Raw genomic sequence first — 26,983 nt, 5'->3', positions numbered from 1 at the left:
AGTGTGTTTTTTTTGCAACTGGAGAATTGTGGGTTTTCTGTTTCTATGTACATATATGACATCTAATATACATATTTGCATGTATTTTGAACAATGAAAATGCCACACACAATATATATATATACATATATAAATTTATATATATATTTATATATATATATATATATATATATATATATATATATATATATATATATATATATAAATATATATATATATATATATATATATATATATATATATATATATATATATATATATATTTATATATATATATTTATATATATATATATATATATATATATATATATATATATATATATATATATATATATATATATATATATATATATATATATATATATATATATATATATATATAAACATCATAAACATAAATACAAAAATATCCACAACATTTTTGGGTATGTCGAAATCCTTGTCCATTTAGGAGTTATTTTGACGTCTCAACACACATGGATGAAGAAGAATATAGAAGTCTGTTTATGGAATATGCACTGACTACTGGTTGCATACTGCTATAAATGGCTCCAGTGAACTCAGGCATAAAGCGTCATCAAAATCAAATTATCACCGTATTACTAAATGAAATTCTGACATGTCTGCGAAATATCAAATTTACATTTTCACAATTTAATTACATTTGAGTGTAAAATACGTTGTTAAGCGAAGCAGAACTATTTATCGTTGCGATGTAAATCTTTTGCAGACTATGAATTATGGGTATTTTATTGAACATATTACGTTTAGATCTAAATATTAATATGCAACACATGTTTGCCTTAAGATAAATTAGTTGCTACAAGTTTTGTGATTATTGATGCGAACGATTAGTCTTTTAATACTTCATGTTTTAAGAGAAAATACACATACAATCTATGATGTGTGATTTTTTGAACGGGCTTATTTTTGTCCGCCTCCGTGGTGTAATGGTCAGCGTGTTTAGCTACCGTGCTAGAGGTCTTGAAGTTTATTCCCAGGGGTGTCAAATAAATATAACTGATTTTTCAACTCAAATGTTTATTTAATATCACCCTGGTTTGGTCCGAAGCGCAGGAGTGGTGGTCACTTTGCCTTGATGTAAGTAACGATCAAGATAACACTGCGTTTACATGATGCATTGCCTTATGTACCATTGGGGTGAGAATAAGGGTTTCATGAAGATGAAGAAGAAGTATTGAGAAATACTGAAAATTCGTTACGCGTTTTTTTTCATTCATTTGAAATTGGAGAATCAATTGATAGAGAATGATTTTCACGGATAAATTTAATAAAGGAGTTTTCTCTTTGTCCAAGGGTTTTCATGGGTAGATATTTTTTTCTCAGGATTCGGGCTACATCAAACCTTTATAAAAAATAATGTGTTGTACTAAACTGAATTCCAAACGGGGAAAATCTCTTTTTTGTGATCAAAGAGATCTTCTGTAGCGTGGTGTACCGAATTCGTAGCGTGGTGTACTTCAAACAGTATAAACCTATCATAATAATGCAATCGAAACAAATTGGATCTCTCACATATAATGAATGTAACAGAAATGGTTTTCAAGTTAAAAGTATCACATTTTTACGATTCGATTTGGTGATTACAGTAAAAATCTTAGAGATTTATCATTTTTTAATTTACAAAGCAATTAAATTAAAAAGGATCTATGTACCTTTCAACATCTTAACTGACTAAGTTTTCAAGGGTCTTCCCCTGCTCCTTTTTCCGATTCGCCTCATAACTTTGTTTTACCGTTCTTTCTTCACTTATTCATTGCCATATGCCCAAACCATCTCAACACACTTTTCTTAATTTCATCGATAATGCTTACCTTAACCTTGAATTCATTCCTTATTTCACCATTCGAATATCTATCATACATCGTTTTGAGGCACATTCGTTTGAGGGATTGCATTTAGTCACTCTTGTGAAGAAAGAACAGTAAAGTAAATGTGAGGTGAACGTAGTTGGAAATAGAAACAGAAGAAGGTAAAATCAAGTATTCCAAATACTTGAAAATGGTCCAGGCAAGAGTCAGAATAAACGGCGAGCATGTATGAGGAGATGTATGAATATAAAAAAGAGAAGATCGTTTGGAAAGACAGATTTCTGTGAAGTTTCATCCTTTTTTAATTAATGTTTTAACTGTTTCTTAAACTCTACTGTGACATGTGTTTCGATGGATTCCGCATCATTTTCAAAATACGGTGTTTGAAAATGATGCGGAATGCATTGAAACACGTATCACAGTAGATTTTAAGAAATAGTGGTATTTACTAAGTTAAACATTAATTGAAAATGGATAGATTTTACCACAAAGTGACTGCCGAATCAATTAATGAAAGTTTTATCCTCTCTGCCTACTCTTGTGGGGAAGCAGAGCGATGGTTAGTTAGTTTTATTAAATCGACGACTTCGTGATGACGTAGACTGAAGCACATGTCTTTTTATTGAATTCAGTAAAAATTATATTTCATAATCCAATGCAATTCAGTGGCTTTTTGGTAACAATTTTAATAGTTTTATATATGACAGTTTTATGTACTTATTTTAAGTTCTAAAATAAGTACTAGTACTAAACGCATAAAGTGAGTTTGAAATTGAATTAAGTACGATAAAATCGCTTTAGTGCTCGCGTAAATGGAACTCATATTCCTCACATGGCCGTGCGACCATTGTAAAGCCTTAAAGTACTTTCCTTAAGTTTCCATTAAAGCTTCTTTGACCACAGAAAGGGAAAAAATTAATCAAACGTTTCTGAGCACCCTCAACATTTAAATTAAGGGATACAAGTAAAAGTTAGTAGCGCGTTTAAGTAGCAAAGGAAAAGTTTTATTGGCGGTAAGTGCGTTGAAATTTATTAAATTAAGCCCTTAGAAATGTGGGTATTTTAGTGTTCATTTGTTACCCTCTTTAAAGAAAAGTAGGCTTAATTTTTTTTGATTAGGGTATTCATAAACTTGTCAAAGATTATAATATTCCTGAAATAAAAAAAACCTTTTCTTGAATATTCGTGAAAAGTCTTATGAACAACGAATCAGTTATTTTTTAAATAGTTTTTCAAAACAGTTTCATTTATAAATCTGTAACAGGAATTGTTCTATTCTTAAATCATCTGACAATCCAACTCTAATTCTTAGCAAGATCTACATATGTATATTACAATCTACATGTCTATAATCTACATATGTATATTACATTCCCACTATACTTGCTGAATTTCACATTTATGAATACAAGCAGGATTTCTGGTAGATTCTTAAATCTCCGCAGATTTTAAATTTCTGATTTCTTTCCAAGTGTTTCAATATAAGACCTTTATACGAATATTTTTGTTTTTATGATTTGATTTTATTTTATGATTTGTGTATACGAAAATATTGAATGATATTTTTTAAACCGTCTTTTAATTAATAACAATTCTTTTGAAATCAATTTTCGAAACCTTTTCACTAACTTCATCAAATTATTTTGTTAGATTTTCAAAGCTTCCTTTATTTTCTAAAAGAACCATTGAAAACCGTGTGAATAGTTAACGTAATCTATAGTTTTTAAAATAAAATATTGTAGTACAAAAAATCGAAAACAATAATTCGATAACGCTATTCTTATATGGTTATTGAATCACTAAAACAAATTAGATTTTGTAAAAGTTTCCTGCCGTAAATATTTTATGGCATACTTTTGTAAAACTTTTATAAAGAAGCGCAACATAACGAACTTTTGTGAACTTTTACATTATGGATATATTATTTACAACCCAACCGTGGATTCTACATTCTTGTGAGAGTGTTTGAGTATCCACCATATGGCATGTAGGTTTTGGATAGCATGCATTACAAAAAAAAATACATTTCACAAAAATATTTTTAAAATAAGACTACCCCACCGATAAAAAGATTTAAAGAAAATGTTCAAACATTTTGAATATTAATAGCACTGTTAACATTGTGGTATGGTAATATAAGTTTTAAAAGTGGCATTGCACAAAGTAAACGATGAATGAAAAGGATAGTGTTAAAATTTTTATAGACAGATATCATCAACCTTTAGCATTTGAATACCCCTATAGAAATGGCGATTATGGTTGGCTGTATTACTCGAGTTAAGAAAAGGCGTTTTTTTACTCTTCCACATAATTGAATTAATAATGTAAAATAAAAATTTATAATATTTTTTTTACATAGAAAAATCGATTTCGCAAAACTAATACCTGTTTTCATTGTAAAGTTATTTTTATCTTCTCTATTAATGATAAATTTTAGGTATCTTCCCTCCCCCCCCGCAATGCAATTGTTGTGATAAAATATCACAATGATTATTCGTTATTCTTTCATAAGTACGGCCTTATTTCGCCCTTTCATACATCATAAAGTCCTTCCTTATGATATTTATGTTCTGTAATTAAGACTTTCTGCTCGCCTCGCTAGAAAGCCGACGTGCTGAGAATACCCAATAAGATGAGCCGCTATACTAAAGATGATACAGAAACTGGTGAACAGCCCCGAAAGTGTGCTGACCAGTAATACAGAAATGGTCCCAGTTAAATCTTCACCTACGGAATGGTATTTGCGAGGATAAAATGGATTCCATGCGGCCGGGACAGTCCTGCAAACACATGATTTTATCTCTGTCAATAAACATAAACATTTTTCTCTCTCCTTTGTTTGAATAGAAAGCGGGTGTTTATGGGCGCAGTGAACTCAAATTTAACCGACATTTTATGGACACGCGTAGACACACGAAATGTTTTCATATCGGGTTGCTTTGGGTTAATAAGTGGATTAAATTGAGTCGCGTTTACTTTTCTTTTTATTACTATACATTGTACGCACTGGCAGCTTTCGAATTGTCACAACTTTTGTTATATGAAAATATAAACATTATTTAACTTTTTCTATAGCCTGCAACAATTTCGGCAGAATGAAAATGGAGTAACTTTGAAAAGTATTGCAATGTTTTTTTTTTTAGTTTTTTTTTAGTTTTTTATTTTTGTATTTACCGTATACTTGTAAATGTCCTGTTAAATTTTGACCTTATAAAGAAAAATGCTTGAAACAAACCTTACATCCCATAGTATTTAATATAACTCCAACTAAAATAAGTATAAATTTTGATAAACTCTATAATTTAGTTTATTTGAAAAAAAAACGTTACGGTAACAGTGAAATTGCCATTTATTTATAGATTTGGCGTTTAATTTGTAGGATTTCGTTTTAATTTAAAAATAAAATAAATTGTATTTTATTGATAAAAATTTAATTAGTGATAATTGTTTCGCCTTGTTACTATCACAAATGTTATTTGTATGTATTTTTAATAATAAAATACAATTTAGTAGACTCAAAAATCAGTGTTTGATTTTAACATTTAATAAAAAGATTGCTATTTATTACATTTTCATTCAAAAATCTTGTTTACTCTGAATACATCAAAATTTTTTTGCTGAAAAGTGTAAAAATTAATGGCATAAAAACAATCGAATACGCGCGACATTATTTGAAAATTGTATCGTTAGCCAATTCAAAAGGATATACATAATACTTTATTAATTTCATCGTCACAAAGCACCATGTTAACGGAATCGTTTTCCAATTTTCATTATTGAATCAAGAATTGTTGGTGAACAATAAACTAATTTCATTTGAAAACTTGGTGTTTAAATGTTTTTATGCTTAATTCAATGAAACACCACTAGGCCCATTTTTCCATTTAAATTTTTAAAAAATATATCAATTTTGTGTTTGTTTATTCCCTTAATTTGCTCCAGTAATTGTGGGTGGCGATCTTAAAAAAACATTACTCTATATTCCTCTTTCTTAGCACGTCGTATTTAAAGAAAAATAAATTAGACTTGGAGGTGATGAGAATCAGAGAATTATCCTGTATTAAAAAAAAACTACATTTATATATACATACATGTTTGTATGTAAAAGTTCAAAATTATTTCTGAAATATGTTTTCAACATTTTTGGGACAAAATGTTGTGACCCTTGTTTTAATTAACCCTTTCTTATGTCGTCATCACTCATCCCTACTGAAATTGTTTTTCATTCAAATCCAAATATTTTAGTATTCTTTGGTATTTGGTGGTAAAATTTGGTTAAAATTAACACGTGGCGTAAATATTTATCATAGTATTTTAAATATGAATACATATTTTATAATTTGTTTAATGGTCACATCAATTTCCTTTTCATAAATCGAACTTTTATTTGAAATGTATTGAATATTTGTGCCTCATTTTAATGACGTTACTTAACAACATCATTAAAATGTATTTTGATTTTGTTTTCATTTAAACGTCATTATCTGTTTTAATCGTGAAAATATTTTACACGTATCACGATTGGATTAGCGTCATAAGATGTTACTAGCGTTGGCCGCCCACCCTGCCAAGGTACCATCCCGACAGTCCCGATTGTGAAACGCCCGTTATTATGCAGAAAGGAACCAGTCCGCATTCAACTCGGAGATAATGGAGTTTAAAGTTTGGAACGCTATATGAATTTATGAATGAATTATTATTAAGATTTAGTGGTTTAAGAAGCGTAAATTGGACAGGGCCCGCTTTGAATATGAATGAACACAAAAAATTCTAAATGTTCCCTTTTATCTTTTTATAGTTACATGTTTATACAAAAACATTATTTTATTCAATAACTTACAAAATAATGGAAATAAATATTTTATTTGAATACTTTCCCATCTTATCACAAAATATGTGTATCTTGAATTTAATAATAAACTTAAACTAGTGATTATCTTACATATCTATATGTTTCGCACTTAAATTTAAAATTTGTCATCAGCTCTTTTTTGATGTCATCTAATTTTTTTGTACTTTAAAATCATTTTCAGCTTTGTGGTATGGTGATATAACACTCTCCTTATCGTTCATAAATATAACAATATATGTACATACATATATCATTAATTTAGTAAGTAACTAAAACTTGTAATTCTCTTGCTTGTGTATATGTTTTTCATTTAAATTTTAAAATTGTCACAATCTCTTTTTTATGACACCAATTTTTTTTGTATTTTAAAAGCATTTTTACCTGTGATAATAACAATAATAAATCCTTTACCGCACCCCGATGGTGCATAGGGCACTGCTTCATATAAACGCAGTGTTACCTTGATCGATTACACATGAAGGAAAGATGATCAGCCCTCCACTTCAGGTACCAGTCTAGTGTAATATTGAATAAATATTAAAGTGAAAAAATCACTTATATTTATTAAACCCCCCTGGGAATCGAACCCGGGACCTCCAGAACGGTAGCCGAGCATGCTGACCATTACACTACGGAGGCGGACAAAGGGATAAAGTGCTATAATACTCTCCTTAACATTCATATTTCATTTTATGAACGATGAATGACAAGTGTAGTGTCATCTAAATTAGTTTTTTTTATTTGTTGACTGACGTCTTTCTGCCTAACAGTGACATCACGAAACAAGATAAGGATAAACATGTTTTTTATGAATAATTTGAAATAACCACATTTCAAAAGCGTTTGCGAAATTCGTTGATCATCGTTAAAAAAACCCTGTAGTCATCGTTATTGTTCGCGTTGCTTTTTGATAAAATAAAAATAATAATATCTGAATAGACCCTATTGTCTAACCGTCATTCACTGAAATTTCATACAGTTCATCGATCGTGACCTTAATTTTGGCTTTCACAAAATAAGGGTGAGGGAAGATAGATTTTCAGGACCAGTGTTTGGCAATGACATAAATAGGTACCTACTGGCCGGTAAAAAGGTTTGGCTGCAATCTAATACATGGTGTCAGCCATGCGAAGCAGTCTACTTACTTTCCCTTAAAAAAAGCTTATACATTTCGCAACTTTTGTGATGTTTATACTAAAAAGTGAACAGGTAACAAGTTCGTGTAATTTTATTTAACGCTGATTTGATTAGAGGTTTTGATTTGGGGCATTCAGTAGCCCGAATATGATTCAGTAAATTTATCGTTATTGTTGAAATTACCAACGGTGGCTAATGGGATCGAGTTAGGGTTAAAGTTCGTATTGAATGTGAGAAAATAACAGTATTTCCGAAATAGGCGAAACGCGTCACGTGCGAATATTTTTATGGGGCTCAAACCATAATCATTGATAAGAAATGACTATTCTGACTTCTCTTAATAGAGAGCTTTAAAAAAATGTAGTATGGATATTTTAAAAACAATCAGAGAATTCCATCAAAATAAACGTAACACACATTCTCGACACTTTAAAATGTTTGAATGACGATAAACACGGAAATTTTTGTTCAAAAGTTTTTAAATGTGTCCAAAACATAATTCACAACTTTCGGGTTTAGGTCCACTTAGGAGATGAGTGGCTCTAAATATATGTAAATAATTGTAAATATTTTTTCAAATCGATATTTCAGCATTCATGAAATTGAACTGTTTCCGTATGTGTTTTACGACGAGAGTATCCATTTGGTATATTTCGAAAAGAAGTAATTCATAAAATTGTAATTAAAAAAATAATATTACGTATATCATCCCCAAAGGAAATAATTTTACGCTGTTGAGTATAAATATTAAATATTATCTACTGTATCAAAGAAATGCAGTATCCGAGAAAAAAACATATTAAACATAAATAATTCCGAGGCACGCAAAGGAATCCTCTGGAAAATGCTATTTCAATTGCTTATTTCGAAAAGTTTGTTTGGATTCAACAGATTTGTTGCAAAAGAGCTAAAAAATGATTGGCTGATGGAGTGGAACGAGTCCCGAGCTTGGGTAGTATTTGCAATACAACTATTACCACTAGAAGCAAATTGCCTGAAAAAGTAAGTGGAAATGTTTTCCACTCAAGTTGGTTCCTAAATTAATTGGGTGCTTTCTTTTATTTACGTTTGAAAAGCGCTTTCGTTGTGTAAAGAGTGAAATAAATATTGAATAAAATGGAATCCCTCGAATGTTCCTACTAATAATGTTTTATCATAATTCTGCAAAAATTGCAACTTAATACATATTTTATTTCATACAATAGAATTTTTCCAAAAATTGCATTTCATAAAGTAAATAGTAGTATTAGTTTATAAATATTTTTGATATCATCCCTTCATCTATTTTAACTTCCTCATTTTTTTCTGATCCTTTTTCTTTTGCCTTCCTTCTCTACATAAGCTGACATTTTTTTCATCCATACTGCGATTAAGGCCTAGACCTAGATCAAGCGTTCAGATCAAACTGTGCAAATATGTAGCACTTGTAACTAAAACTTAGCATGTAAAAGTATTATCTTTTCATTTTAATAATAAAAAAGCACTTTTTCTCCAATAATTAAAAAGACCCCTTTTTCGGATAAACCTAAAATTTTAGGAATATTTCGGATACTTGGAGTTTTACTGTATAAAGTTTACTACAATTGAAAATAGATGAGATGCATTCAGAATTATTTCACATATATTTTTTTAGGAGAGAGAGCCTGAAAAAATATTCCAATTTTTAGAAAATTTAATTGAAGCGATTGATTTCAAAATATATATTTTTATTCTAACAGATACGCAGATTGATATATCATTCGCAGGGTGTTTAATCCAGAGTATGATGGAGTAATTGATGGAAAAAATGTTAATTGGATTTTAGTTTTTGCACTGCCTAGTTCGTATGTGGTGATGTTTTATTGGGCCTCTGTTGAAATAAACTACCCTCACATGCCTTATAAATGGAGTATATTCAAATGTCCCAATTAACTGCCTAGCCTTGTTTGCAACCTCCCCCTAACCACCTCAAGGCCACATCGCGCTATGTTCTTATAATTGTAATATGATCACCTGTTTCTACCACAAACATACATATTCCATTAAAATTGTATTACGGATATCTCGACATATTTATTAGTTATTTGAATAATATAAATTAATACAGATTTCGTAGATAGTAATCAAATAAAATTACCATGCATTAAACATGCACCAATCTCAGCTCGTAACGCATATTTATGCTGAAACATTTAGGGCATCTTGGCCTTCGGGTCGAACAAAAATCGCATGTGTTAAACATTTTGTATAGTTTTAAGTGTATAAATGGTGCTATGGTGGTGAAGGGTGGTATTGTTTGCATGCTGTGGTAGTGATTGTCCTGACGAAGAGATGGGTACGTCTCGAAACCGGTAGACATAAAAATCTCGGTGAGTGGATTATATTATTAACATTTTTGTAAAAAAATTAAAAAGTTAAAATGACTAACCACAAAGTAAATGCTTTAAATATTAATAATATTGAGAATAAATTATGATGGTAAATGGGTGAATGTTTTTGAAATACGAAGGATCGATTCAAGGATGAACTGAGACAATTAAGTTTTAATAATCTGTATACTTATATACAATACAATTGTACATAAATGTTTGTTTGTTCATAATTTAATCATAAATGTCCTTAAATAATTCACCAATTGCATTGAAATTTTTACACAACATTGCATTCAAATCTGTGATAGCTTTAAACATTAAAAAATAGTTTTTTTTTTACCGCAATGGCTGCACCGTGTATTGAACGTAACAGCAACACATGGAACAATCACCATTTTTCACTTGGAATTAATACTGTTTTCTATGATTGATAGTTGTTTTATAGATTTTTAATATTTTCATTGCTTCTCAAGCATTGTTAAATGAAACACATAACAAATGTATTATTTTCATTTGTTTTATTTTTCACTAAACCAGACATAGTCACAGCAGTGCATGGCAGGCAAGTTAGTAATTAATAAATGAGTGACGGATAAAAGAGATTGAAATGGCGCATACTCGTAATTTGAACATGTGGAGCAAAAAACTTGTTAAAAAAATGTACATATCTTGGCAAGTGTAAAAGGAAGATTTAGGGAAGAGCATCCAAGAAAATTTTGGCACGTCTAAATTAATCAGAATTAAAAATTAGGTTACGAAAAAAATAAGTAACTGGTATGTATGGATACGTGAATGTGAGTTGATAACGCTGGCTCCAGGTCTGAACACTGTCGTGTGACGTTTCATGTGCACTGTACGCCAATACAGAGAAATAGTCTGATGGCAACTAACTAAAACCATGATGCTGCTTTCCGCAGACGCGGGCAGAGAGAACAGAACGCGAAAATAATCATTATTCGCCTCTTCCACATTCTTGCACCTGCTCATACGTACCCGGCGATTATTTCGATTACTGATTTGACTGATCTTTTTGATAGTAATAGTCGTATTGTTCTCATATTATATTGATTGATTTGGCAGTCACTTTGTGGTAATATCTATCAATTTGTTATTTAAGTTTTAAGTTGGTAAATACCAGGATTTCTTAACATCACGGTGAACGAGTGGTTTTGTCAAGAATTTTCACTCATGAATAACATGATTTTTAAAACCCTTATCCGCAGCCAATGGTGCGTAGGGCACTGCATCATAGTGACCCAGTGTTATGTTGATCGTTAATTGCACGAAGGCGATGATCAACCCTGTGCTTAACTTTAAACATAAAGAGTACATCCACTCACGAGTAGGTATAGCTAAACACTTTTAAAGTTGAAGCCTAAGCAGGGCCATGATAAGTGATGTTGCATAAGCCGTAGCTATATTTCAGAGTCACTTGGACGTTACGTTATTCAAAAACGAAAAATCACGGTGTTTGAAAATGATGAGGAATACATCGAAACATATGCTAGAATTGATTTTCAGAAATGAATTTACCAAAACTTTTATTTTAATTAATATTTTTTGTGATTTTGTGTAATTTTTTACTCTTTGTTGAGAAATATTTTAAAATTGGTGAAAATTTATGGAATTCTCGAGTCAGTCGTATAAAAAATGGAATAATCAAGAAAAGTAACCTTTATTAATCAGAACAATTTTAACATTTGTGCGCAGCGAAGACTTTTTGATAAGAATTTCTCGCTTCCAGCACGAAAAAGTAAATTTTGAATGCCTTTCATTTCCATGGACATCAAATTAAATTTAATACCCCTCGCGAGCAAAATTTAATAAATCCCAACGAAATTATGAAGTAATATTACGTTGCTTGACTGAGAGAACTCGCACCTTCGTCACAATGTTTATAAAATAAATAGAACTAGTGAAAAATGAGTGATATGATAAAGCTATTATTTAAAATTTACTATAATTTAATATAATTTTTTGTCCACCTCCATAGTGTAATGGTCAGCACGCTCGGCTACCGTTCTGGGCGTCCCGGGTTCGATTCCCATGGCGCGATCAAATAAATATAGGTGATTTTTTCACTGTTATATTAATTCAATATTACAATATTATTAATATCACACACACACACACAAACACAAACACAAACACACACACACACACACTCACTCACCCCAACCAACATAAGAATAGCATTATCGGAGGATTTTTTGTAATTGGCCATAGTTTGGTAAATTAATGTTGTATAATTTATTGTTTTGGCTGTAAAAATCCCAAATAAAATAAAATAATAAAATAAAATAAAATAAAAATAAATTACCCTGGACTGGTAACTGAAGCCGAGAGCTGATCACCTTTCCTTCATGTGTTAACGATCAAGATAACACAGCGTTTCAATGATGCAGTGCCCTATTGGGGTGCGGATAAGGGTTTGATTGATTGATTGATAATTTTTTTTAAAGTATGTTATTTATTTGTTTTTAGCTTTATTTTAAAATTTTGTTATTTTTGTAGGTACCTTGTTAACGTTGATCCTAAAATGAGTAATATAAGTTATTCATCGGAAAAATTATTTATATAACCCTTATAAAAAAATTATTTCATGCATTGCGTGAGAAAACCATTATCAGTGCATAGATAAGCATAATCAATAATATTAAGAAAGGTGTCGAGATGGTTGACAGAGTAAAGCGTGGAGTTGATAAAGAATAATAAAAGTAGACTGAAAGCACAGGAAATGCGATCTCTTAGATGAATGTGTGCTAAAACGATGTGTAGTATAATAATGATTTTCGAATGGTGATATAAGGAAAAAAATACAAGTCTTAGGTTAGCATCATCGATAAAATTAAGAAAGGTGTTTTGTGGAGTTTTGGCACGCATAACGAATGAGTGAAGAAATAACGAATGTGGTTGGATATTTCCAAAACTAAAAACGTTTTTCTTTGCATAAACTATAATTTTGGTTTTCCGTAATTTAATCAGTGATTTATTTTATTCTTTCACGGTTTAGTCGAAGCGCTTTTTAGAATTCCATAAATTATTCCAAAATATTATTTTTTAGATTTCATAACTTTTTAGCAATATTTATTAAGTATAAGTTTGCCAAATTTTCATGTTTGGTTGTTATCAACTACAAAAATTTGGTCCGAAAAGTTGAGATTTATCGATATCGGGCAAATTTTATCCAGGATTTTGACGTAGATTTAAAAATGGTTAATTCCCGTAGGATTAATTCAGAACTGGAATAAACAAAGCATGCCTCACGTTAATCCTATCTCTAACTAATCCATCACTCGTTCCTCGTCCCCACCCCTCCATACAGCATCCATAACTTTGTTTCAAAATCTTTTGAGAATAAACATTCCGTGGTAAAGTTTATATTTACTCTAGCCTTAAAACAATATATCGCAATAGAACTAAATAAATATTACCGAAAACGAAAAGTACAGACTTTCCATTAGAGTTGATCTAACAAACAAATAAAGCTGTATTCAGTAATGCTTTTAAGCCTAGATTAGAATGTAGTTGTTACATAGTAATTTTTATAGTAAACGAACTTGACATACACAACACTTATACATATTTTTACTGCAAAACATATCTAGATTATTTGAGTATGTGACGAAATTTTAAAATCATAGTCCATTAACTTCGAAATTAAATGAATAATTGTAATATTTATTTATTATTCATACAACATATAATTACAAATTACATTTATAATAATGTGCTCACACTGGGGTTTTTCCTACGCCGAGGGTACATTTTGCAATACTTATTTATTAAATTATATGAAATGAAAATTGTTTTTAACATGCAATCAAATACGACATGGCCGAATGATCTATCCATGTATTAATAGCTCTTTTATATTTATATTCGGTATTTAATGAGTTTATGGATAATGGAAAGCAGGTTGTACAACATTTTTGCATGATAATCCAAAAATTTTCCCATAAGAAGTTGTTGTTTTATGTTTTAGATTTTCTAGTTCTATGTGTGTTAAGGAGGTTTATTCTTGTAATAAATTATATTTTTATAGTAAACAGAAATAAAATATACGAGTATTTAATGTAAGTAAGCTTTTATATAATATATTAGCACTTATCAGTTGGTGTTGGAATTTGGAGGGAAAAATATTTGAGGAAAAAAGAAAATTTCAATGTATTGAATTCTTTATTAAGATACATATCTTTTCAATTTCCAACAGTGCGCTCAGCATCCTTGAAGATATTTACTTTATACAATATCAAATATTTGAAAGTGTTTCATAAACCTTCTGCGTACAAACCCATGCGTCTGGATCTCTGCAAATATATGCTTATGAATTGAGCGTATAATGCTACAATACACGGAAATAAAACTTCAGAAACTGAACGTTAATATCGATGTAGGAATCCGAAAGAAGGTTGAAACGACCCCCAGTTGTAAATTGAAAAATAAAAAGGTTTAAAAACTCCAGTATTCATGTATAAACGAGTATTCAACTTACAAATAATATCCAGTACTCCATTTTTACTTAAATGAAAACGTTCTGAATAACCTTTTTTAAATTTATTAATTGATGCGACAGCCTTTGAGGTAATATCCATCCTTTTTTAATTTAAGTTTTACTTGATAAATACTTTTATATATTGTTTCGATTTTAAGAAAAATGAATATTTACTGGTAACGCTAAAATTAAAAATAACTTTTTTAATGTAATCTGAAATTTATTCTTGTATTTGAATTCCTTTATTTGTGAGTCGGTTAATTGATTTTATTTGTAATTTTATTTCTAGCCTTTTCTCCTACCATACTCTAGAGGTTTAAGTCAAATTTAATTTTATCGTTTTTTTCTTCTAATACGTATTTAATTTTTTTTGTTGCAATTGACTTTAATCGAACCCGCGACCGCAGTTTTGCAGTCGATAATTTATCCAATTACGTCACGGAGCCTTAATTAACCTTATATTTTCATCTCCTACTTTATTTAGATTATTTTTTACATATTCAAATTGACTAAAGGGTTTAAAAAAAAAGCAATGATAAAATGCTTTTAAGCCTAGATTAAAATGTAGTAGTTACATAGTAATTTTTAAAGTAAACGAAGAAGAAGAAGAAGAAGTAAATATCTTGTTTATGTTGTACATTACCTAAAAATTGCTAACATGTATTATAATTAATTAGTTGTTATGAATGAAAGAGTTTTATTTTATTTTAGATTTACTTTACATTAAAATCGCTTTATAGCCATTTCTTTCAAAAAGTCAGCATATAAGCTTTTATTTTATGTTATCATTGTTAAAACTATTTATGGTTTTCGGACGTTATTTTGGTAGAAATGTCTATTTTCAAACTACAACGACGATATTATACTCCATCAAGCATGACTTATTGTAGCATTTGTCACAGGAGAATGTCAGAAGAAATATTGTAGGACATAACACTAGCTATAAAAATCACAAACAGAATCGAGGAAGTCTCTTCCAAAGAAATGTTTCCGATTCGGTGAGTTCAATGGAAAGAAAGGCTTATACGAGTGCTTTTTGTTATAATACCAGGTTTTATCCATAGGGAGTAGAAATAAATACTAATAAAAAATATTATTTATTTTGTATCCATTCAATTATATTTTTCATTAAAATACAATGAAAACATTAATTTATTACGGATCTCACTGATAAATTTTACCATCATTCCATTTTCCGCAAGGGTAGGTAGAGAGAATAGAACGCCACACCACTCTGCCTTTGCAAATATCATTTCCATATTTCACATTAATGCATCTCCTAATTCGTACCCGCCGATTATTCCGGTTCCCTAACCTAATGACTTTCAAGTATCTGAAGTACTTAATGATACCAAGTTTTTATCACTCTTCCCGTGTTTCTATTTGCAACTTATACTATTTTTTGCAACTTACATATTTGTTTTACCGTTCACACTTCATTAATTTGTTCCACATGTCCAAACCATCTCAACACACCTTTCATAGTTTTATCGATTATGCTTATCTCAACTTTTCGTTATTTCCTTATATCACCATTCAAAGAGCTATCATATGATTGAATAATTGCACAGTTTTCTTAAATTTTGAGTTATTTTATCTGGATTTTAAACTTGTAAAAGTTGATGTCCTTAAAATGTAGTTTTGACACAAAATAACTACGATTAAACATCCAAACCAGCTGGGTTCTACAATTTTAACATTGTAATTATAACTATTCACACACATGAGAGTGTAATTTGTGTAAAGTTGAGAGCAAAGATGTAACACATGAGATAACTTATAAAGTATAATATTAATTATTATTTCTCATTTGCTTCTTATTTTCACAAATATATTAATATTAATATTATTTAATCGACCATTTATGATCTATGAGACATTTATAATACTTTCTACATATCAATCCATCAGAAGACAAATCCTGCATTTGTATTCTACATTAATTTCTTAATTATATTGATATTAATAACGACTGGAATAAAACTATCAAATAGTGGAATCCAATCGTAAAATATTAAGTTAAGTAAAAATTCGTAAGATTAAAAAAATAATAACGGAACATCAGTGTAATTATTTTTCACAATGTAGTGGTTATTGCGCTAGGCTATCATGCTGGAGGTCCCTAAGTCGATTCCCAAGAAAGTCAAAATAAATACTAGTGATTTTCAGACTAATATTTATTTAACATCACCCTGGACTGGTGCCTGAAGCGCAAGGCTAATCACCTTTCTTTCGTGTTTTATACGATCAAGATAACACTGCTTCTATGCAATGCAGTGTCTTATGCACCATAAGGTGCGAATAAGGGTAAAAAGAAGAAGAAGAAGTTGTAAATATCTTGTTTATGTCGTATATTACCTAAAAATTGCTAACATGTATAATAATTAATTAGTTGTTATCAAAGAAAATATACTGGTTGTTTTACAAAAGTAAATAGAAGCGTTTAGAGGGCGATCAAAGTGGGAAGTTTGGTTACGGGGTGTATCGCAAGAACAATTTGGTCGGGAATTCTGGCGGCGAGGGGGAAGCGAGAAATTCAAAGGTTAAAGGTTCAAGGGGAGGTACGGGTATCTATTGGAATCTGAGAAATCAGACTACCAAAAAGATGAGTAAACAAATTTCTAAACACATATTTACATTTCTTCACAAAACGTGTAGTTTACTTCTAATTCATCTGGGAAAAGAGCGATAACTGAAACCCAGAAAAATTATATATTTATTTATAAATATATATATATATATATATATATATATATATATATATATATATATATATATATATATATATATATATATATATATATATATATATATATATATATATATATATATATAAATATATATATATATATATATATATATATATATATATATATATATATATATATATATATAAATATATATATATATATATATATATATATATATATATATATATATATATGTATAAATATATATATATATATATATATATATATATATATATATATATATATATATATATATATATATATATATATATATATATATATATATATATATATATATATATATATATATATATATATATATATATATATATATGTATACATATATTTATAGATAAATATATAGTTTTTAAGATTTTGGAGCGAATTATGCTCGTTGTAAGAGGTTTAAATATACAATAATTGATCGTTAGAACAGAGAGAATTATAATGATTCGACTGGATACTGAAAAAGATAATAATAAGGATAATGGTTAGTTGTTTTATTATAAATTTAACAATTTCATATTTTTTTTGAGTTGTTTCTTATAATGGTGCAAGAATTTTTGGGTGAAATAATTATTTTTAAAAAAAACTACACGATCGTAAAGGTTTTATGTTGATATTTTTGCACGCATTTCTTAAGTACATTATAAAAAAAAAATCAGCTTTTTTTTTACTTTATGGTTTATTTCAAGCTTTACAGAATTTTAAAACTGAACATTGACTATATAGAGGTGATTTAAGAGATTTTTATTAAACCGGTTGAAAGAAACCGGACATCCTGATCCAAAATACAACCAAGTCACGTGGAGATATGGAGAGGTTTTTTTTTACTCCATCATATAATGTTAAGGAAACGTAAAAATACTTTACAATTTTTCAAAATCCTTTTTGGAATATCGCCTCTTTATAATTCAAGAAGCACCAGAACGTTATGTACGTATGTATTGTACGTATGTATTCTAAACCTTGACGCTAAGAAGAGAAGATTCTACAAGTATCTCAGGCTAAATCTACCGAAGGGTGAATATATTGACTGAGATTTTTGTATTCAGTTCCTTTTCGTTTTGTAAAAGAAAAATGCTTTCGGAAAGAGACTAGAAAATAACCTTTGTTTTGGGGGTTCCAAAATACAGACGAATATTGATTGGGTAGTGTAATGAGGCTACGTTAGTAATGTAAGTTTACAGCCTAGAACCCAGATTTTAGTCTCCTAGTTTTAAAACGTACCCACCCATTCATCAGGGTAATCACTATACCAGCATGTCAAAAACACTACACGTCCCTACCATAGCACTATTCAAACACTTACGAAGATGAGCATTGAATTAATATAATATATTTTTCAATGAATAGTTTGCGAAGTTTACAAGTAACTTAAATTTAAAACAGAAATGAATGAAACAGCAGTTACTTTTTTTCCAAAAAAGAATAATAAAGAAGAAGAAGAATAAAAGAAGAATGAAGGGAAAAAAAATTAACATATTTTATGTGAAATTTAACATTTTTAAACATATTTTACAGTGCGGTTTGCACCCAAAGAATATGAACACAGAAATGGTATGTGTACATTGTATTTGCACAACAAACAACAAGAGTTTTATGGAAATATAATTTGAACACATTAAATTTTAAGCAAATGAAATGTCGTGTGAGTTTATACGAATTCCGAGATAAACGAAACTTTCTAAAAATGTATGAAAACAATAATATTTTTATATTTTAAGAGAGAAAGAAATATTGTCTTTTTAAAAACATTTTCATAAAATTAAGATATGCTTTTTGTAAATGGCTTCTGGAAGTTTTAACGTAAAAAATACGGCTGACTTGAAGCATAGTTCTTAATTATACAACTTAAGTAATGTTACGTTCAGAAGCCCGCACAAAGAGTCGACATGAAGTGGAGGACAACGCAGGGATATCTCACTGCAAAGTTTTATTTAAAAATGACAGAATGAATTTTAAAGTGCGGGTAATTGTGGTTTTTAGGAGCTGCAACATAGTAAAAAGAAAAATTCAACCGAGATGCAAACAAATGGGTTCTAACAAGGTCTGTAGAAAAATGTGGATGTACCGATATTTTTACGAATGGGATGATATTTTCAGATCATAAGACTCAAGGAATATCCCGCAATTCAATTTTTGTTAAATTCATATAAAACTTTGGTTTTTGACATCTAAATAATAGATGTAGAAGAATACGGAAGTCTAGGTATTTACAAGGCAACGATCTGTTTAAGTGATCACTAAGCTGGTATAATTGATCACTTTATACACGTGTAACATTTGCCATTATTACGTATGATTGTCAACCACACAAATAATTTTTAATAACATAAATATATCATATAATTCAATCGTTGTTTCACTAAGAGTTTTGAGTAATAATATGTTTTTACTAAGAGTTTTGTAAAAATGATAACCATTCCTTAACAACTTGCTCCACAAATGTACGTCCATCATGAAAAGGTTTAATAATACTCGCCTTTTCATTTATCGTTTTCTTTAAATAACACCACTTAAAATAAACGCAAAGTGAATAATGAATTAAAAGCAAAGTGTTATATTATTAAAAAAAATAATACTAGTGTTTTTATTAGTTACACAAATATTTCAATTTCTTACGATTTCTGTGAGCGGCTCATTATTAGAAATAGGTATCAAATTGTGGTAGAGTGGGTTCGAACCAAAAAACAATGACTTACGAGTCCGCGACACTAACCACGGGACCACAACCCGACACATACCATATTAACATACCACAAAGTAAACAAAATTCAAAAAAGGTAATTTCACGATTTAAGTTGCCTTAAAATTTATTCTTTTAAAGTGTTCTTAAATAAAATATGTGACTCGAGTTAAAATTACTCATAATTATTTAAATTATGAATCAGATATGGTGTTAGAAGAAAATGATTAACTTATCTTTAAGGTTGTAATTGATGTGAACTTTAAAAGAAACTTGTTTCAATATTTTATCACACTCCTCTGCAGTTATCAGTCAACATTACTGTAATAAGTCTTAACGTTTTGCTAGACCTTGCTACGATAAATTTCTCTTTGTCAGACAATATGAAAGTTATTTAATAATATAAATTCTACAGCTTTATACAACTGTCAGGTGAGCGGTGAGGCGAGGGCAAATCTGTTTAACTTTCCGTTTGAAATTGATCCCCTGTTTGGAAAATGATATTTTAGAAATTAATACTCTTAGTGGAATTTGATTTTTGATATTCGAATTGAGATTCAAATACGTAATATAATACAGTTTTTGTACAATACAAACTCAACTACCCCAAAGTGTAAGATTGAATGATCCTTGTTCTCCTTCTTCTTTGATTTCTTTATTAATTTTCTGGACCGCGGTCTTTACTGAGACTAATGCTCAACCGTTCTGTGTAATATATCAAATAGGTTCTTATAATGTGTTTACAACATTTTTGAGTGTGTATTACCAACTTTCTTATTTCAACTTTGTGATCATTATCTATTAAATGGTTAGAGAACAATGAAAAATTATTCTTTCTTAATTATCCTTTTATCTATGTTCTCACTGACAAAAAATAATTAACAAAATAATTATTACAAACAGCTCCTAGCCTCTCTTCAACGTCCCAATTACACAACTCTAAAATATAGATTTCTTTACATACGGTGTTTGAAAATGATGCGTAATGCATCGAAATACGTGTCTCAATAGATTTCAAGAAGTAGTGGTATTTACCAAGTAAAACATAAATTAAAAAAGGATGGATATTATCACAAAACGACTGCTGAATCAATCATGAAAAAAATGGTAATTGTCTTAATGAATTCACTATATGTTATTGTGTTTATCTTATATTCAAATAAAAAACGCTTTTCGTCATACAATACAAATCATGCGAATTATACTGATTGCCACAATAATAACAATGAATACATTTGATTTGATAAACCGATAATTTTAATTTTCGTTACATTAAAAGTAGGTTCAAGAACTCTTTCATTTCCAACACAAGGAATGATATATTAATCTTGTTATTTTTACCAAGGTATGATAAGTTCTGTTTTCCTGTAAATATGATTGAATAATTCATAGCAATATTTACCATTCTGTTATTCTTGATTACACTTCCTATTTTCGGGTCGGAAAATAAGACCTCTAAACAAAGCAGGTTCTTAAAACGAAATACCAAACGAGATGATAACAACTTTATGTACAAAATATAATACAATATATATGGCTCCGCTTGGAAAAAGACGTCCCAGAAACGATAAAACCATGTAATATATGTAGTTCGGACATAATATAGTAGGCATTATAGGGCGTGTTATTTGAGGATCGCGATCACCGCTTCCACGGCAAGTGAGCGGTACCAACTATACGAGAGTATACAATATGTTGGGAAAAGAAGGTTTTGGAACATGATATAAAAATTGTATGTTAGAGATAAAAATATTAGAGCACGAGTTATCAAAAATAAATATTTATATTTTTTTATTTATTTTCAATATATAGATTCATTCATTCACCATTCATTTATCACTATTACAAAATAAATGTTCTCTATTTTTCTTATTAAAGTACCTATTATGTTATCACGTATGCTTTTGCCATGCTCTCTTTTATAGCTATTTTTCTCCTTCTCTTTATATGAAATTATCTTCCTCTCTCATGGAATAAAATGTGCTTTGTAATCGTGACGCGTCATTGAAATTGCAGTCTCAAATTCTTTCTCAATTTTTATCGAATCAAGTTTCACTTCAAAAAAGTATTTTCTGTCTTCAAGGTTTTTTGACAAACAGCTTCTTACTATTCAATAGAGGCAGTTAACACGAGTATTAAATAATAAAATTACATATAGCATTATCAATGCATTAAAAAATCATTTGAAAACGAAGTGTATTATTTCTAATTTATTAAAGTATACGGGACTCTTATTTTGGGTTGATGGTTAAATAACTCAGTGTGTAAACTAAACAAGCGTGACTGGTCACAATCAAATTAGGATTCAACTAATGACCATTTATTTACTATGCATATATGCACACATGTTTTCTGCAATAAAATCGACCTATCGTTAGTAAACAATTCCTAAGCGAAGTCTATTAATTGCTTGGAGAGCTAACGCTAAGGCCATTACTATAAATTGTTACGTCGATGGGTGTAGAGCATGCTTTAGAAGCCGTACATGCATCTTTCTTAAGCTTCCTACAAAATAAAGTATGTCACAAGCTTAGTGGCTCTGAATAATTACTCTGTAGTACAAAACACTTTAGGCTTTAACAGAAATAATAAGCTACTTCTGAAAACAGAGCGTAGAAGACAGCGAGTGCTAATAAAAAAAAACAATTAAATATTGTGTGAATCATTCATATTTCTAGTTAGTTACATCGAGAAATATGAATGATTTTGATTACAATTATTTAAAAAAAACATTTCTATTTTAATCAGTGCATTAAAATAAAAATTGATTTATATTTCATTTAAGCTGTATTTGTCTTTTTTTGACCCAACATGAGCAAAATCATTTTTTTCGCCACTTAAGTGTATCTTAATAATAATAATAATAAAACTCTTATCCGCACCCCAATGGTGCATAGGGCACTGTTTCATATAAACGCAGTGTTATATTTATCGTTTACACATGAAGGAAAGGTGATCAGCCCTCCGCTTCAGGTACCAGTCCAGGGTAATATTGAATAAATATTACAGTGAAAAAATCACTTATATTTATTTGACCCTCCCCCCTGGGAATCAAACCCGGGACCTCCAGAACGGTAGCCGAGCGTGCTGACCATTACACTACGGAGGCGGACGTGTATCTTACGAAATAAATTTGTTTTTTTTTTATTATTATTATATGTATATCTTATTTATTATAACTTAAGCTTAATGCCAAATGTATTCAAAGTAAGCTTCTTTTCTGACTTATTAATATTAAAAATAGTTCTTTTCAAATATCTCTTTTACAAAAAAATATTTGGTGTTAATTAGGTTATTTTTTTGTATTGACAGGATTTACAGACGAAGGCGAAGGAATCAGAATTATTTATTTTGCAAGTTATATAACAATATAGAAAATTAACAGTGTTTCAAACATTATGCTTCAGTTACAGTTTATATTGCTTATAAAAGTCTGGACACAGTCACTGCTAGAAAAGATAATTTATTTCGTCGTTTGTTACTATGCAGGGGACTTATGAAGGATAATACTGAACAAACGGATGTCTCTTATCCAAATGGCTAATATTCATCCACTTCTCATTCCATTCTGAACTCCTGTTACTTTTGTCCTTCTCGTCACTCATTGAAAAATGAATCTTCGTGTATCACAAACCTAAGACTTTACGATAACTTGAAACCTGACTCTAATCTAATTTGAGAGTTTAGACAGTCGCTTTCTGAGCATTTTACTATCCCATCACAATAGAGTTAAGATTTCAAAACCGAAAGGAGTATGTTCAGTTATCCCGTCATTTTCATAACTCCTTACACGGTTTCTGAAGTAAACCCTGCCACCCCGCCGACCTCTCGAAAACCTCATTTCCGCAGCCTACGAACGTGGTCTTCCCGTGGATTTCTCTGTTAGTCGAAAAACTTTATATTTTGTAAAGGTACTCGGCGTGTATTTTATTCTTAGAGTAAAAATATTCTTAGCTTTGGAAAGCTTAAGCAAAAAGTTTTCTTTTATTGGAACTAAAATATAACTTTTTGATATCTCAAAATAGATGAAGAATATGGATGTGGGGAAGGATAGGCTGGTAAGCGATTACTCTATATACGGGTTACATGAACCATTCTACCCATGATTGACAACCACATTACTAATTTTTTTAAATCATACATATTGTATATGATCAATCTCATGACGTTTTGTAATGTGAGTATGTAAAATAATCCTGGTTTGGATCTTACATACAAGTTACAGGGTCCCTGCTAAATAAAAGATTTCTTCATCTAAACATAGATTGTTGGATAATGGATAGAATAATGCATGTTACCGATGTGTAAAATGATCACTTAACCAGCCTATGATAGGTCATGATGTTGGGATGTCAAAAAATGCAAAATAATTCCTAAGTGGAAAAACTAAGATTAGTGAAAAAGTATAAGGACACGCTAAAAATGTTGTATAAAGAATATTTTGTACAATGTGTGTTTGTTATGAAAGAAATTGTTAATTAATTACGCACACCTATTTATTTGTGGATATGAAAGGTATTTTATTTACTTAATGGTATTGTAAACTGTCTAAGTAAATATTTTTTCCCAAAAAGCGTTTGAGAGGGAGAGAGAAATTTTAGGTTCTGTAATGACGACAAAATGATTTATGGGATTATATTAATTTAACCCAAAATTCTTACCCCGTTGGTTATTAATATTCTATTTTGATTAATTATTATTATTAATTTGAAACAGTCACTTCCGCCATCTTGTACCGGAACCGTGATTCTACTCCTTTTGTAAATACATCCATTATATATTAATGAACTTACAACACCACATTATACTGTTGAAAGCCTTTTGTTTGAGTTATTGACAGGAATCCGAATTCTTCACTCAGGATCTTCTTGGTTAAGGATAGACTTAATTTGCCCCAATATAATTGGTACAGTTTACAACCTTTATTGTAATCTTAGTATTTTATAATTTACCGAACTAAGGGGGTTTAGTGACTCGAATTAAATTTAATGAGGAAGTGTAACGTTTTGATTTTTCTTTTTTGGGATATAACAAAGCATTAATTATTAATTTATATATTAAATGTAAAATGACACTGATTTTTTGAGTCTACCAAATTGTATTTTAATGGGAAAAAAAATTACGACAGTTGTTTCGCCTTGTTATGGTATTTTCAAACTTATGTGAATATCAAATGGACTGAAGGTCCATTCAATTTTTTTATAAAAAAATCTAGTATTTTTAAAAAGATTTTTTTATATATATCTCAACGTATTGTAGATATAGAAGAATATAAATGTCTGGAAATTTATAAGGCCCATTACCTGTCAAAGGCTAGTTTAAGTGTTTATGTGAAACATTCAACATTGTACTTAACATTGTAATTAACAACCATTTGACACAAATTTTGGAAGTTGTATTGTGGCGAAATCTATGGTTGAAATAACAGATATGGCAGATCAATAATAATAATATTTAAATTTGTCTGTTTTTAAGATTATATTTACATTTAAGTTTCCATTCCATAATAAAACTTGTGCTATCGATTTTACAATTAAGCTTTGTATGCGTGACACCAAATTTTAGGAAATTACGGTAAAAAAATATAAATATTAACATCAAGAAAACTTTTCATCAAGTATATAAAATATTCAGCGCCAGTTAGTGTGGCATGGGAACAATACATATTTATTATTAACAGTCTCCAATTCACACGCATTCCCCTGTGTACCTAGAATTCCAGTTTTTAATTGTTGTTGACCTTTAAAAAATATGATATGAGGATCATTGTACGAGCAAAGTATGAGGATTTATGTCCTTTATAACAATATATTTACATAGTCTATTTTTAAACTGGATAATAAATAAAAATCATATATGGGCAACCATCGGCCTGATTTTGTCCGGCTCTCGAAAAAAAATATACAAATTTACGCGCATTTGACTTTTTGGCAGCACATGTACGTGTAAAGTAATTTTTTTTGAGAATAAAACACAGTTAATAAAAAAATCGAACCAGGATAATAGATGGACTTCGAAAATTATGTGCGGTTATCTTTAAGCAATACCTACCAACCGTATATTGATGGTCTCTTAATTCAGTACCTATGTTTTGTATCTATATATATTGATAGGATGGAGCTAGTGACTGACAGAAAATCCTGGTGACAGTATATGGACTCTTCAAAAATTAGTTTCTAAAACTACACATGTTTCATCAGCATTTTTTAATCACCTGTCGATGAAAACATCCGTAGTTTTCGAAATTAGTTTTGTAAAATAAAACGCATTTTGTGGCCTTATGAAACTGTTATATTTATAATAAATTTAATATTATTTTATTATGTTTTATAATTTTGTCCGGCTCTTGACTCGGAGATAGAATGATAACTTGGTGCCAGAACTAGGAAAGGTTACCCATGCCTGAAGTAAATGCATACATATGAATGTGAAAATATAAAATGTTATACGTTCGTCAAACGGAGAAAATCTCTCTCTGACGAAATGTTTTCTTAACGGAAAAGTTTCCGGGAAATTTATTTAGCGATTCGGTTTTATGTCTCTTAGCGTGTTGCTTGATTTACGACTGTTTTGGTTTTATCTGAGATTAAAACCATTCGTCCTAAAGTCGAAGAGCTGACGATTACAGATAATATCAAAATTATACGATGCATACATTAACTTTATTTACATAAAACTGGATGAATTGTTGTTTCCCGATGGCGCTAATGAAATAATTATACGGAGATGAATAATGACAAAAGATCAAATTGAAGTAAAGGTCATAGGTTGGTAATACAGCAAATAAAAATGAAAAGCAAATTTAAGAATTTTATTATAAATAATTCATTGAATTTTATTTATTGATTCGGCAATCACTTTGTGGAAAAATCAATCC

General features: G+C 29.6%; 1 protein-coding gene across 1 annotated transcript in view; it reads right to left on the bottom strand.

Moving 5' to 3' along the window:
* The window catches only part of LOC148313770 (uncharacterized), a 133,963-nt gene that overhangs the window by 32,170 nt on the left and 74,810 nt on the right, over positions 1 to 26,983 (bottom strand). The window lies entirely within an intron of this gene.

The sequence above is a fragment of the Brachycentrus maculatus genome, unplaced genomic scaffold (genome assembly GCF_059751285.1).
Source record: "Brachycentrus maculatus isolate JH-2025_06_01 unplaced genomic scaffold, ASM5975128v1 h1tg000005l, whole genome shotgun sequence".
Lineage (NCBI taxonomy): Eukaryota > Metazoa > Arthropoda > Insecta > Trichoptera > Brachycentridae > Brachycentrus > Brachycentrus maculatus.
This window is presented reverse-complemented; position numbering and strand designations above follow the sequence as displayed.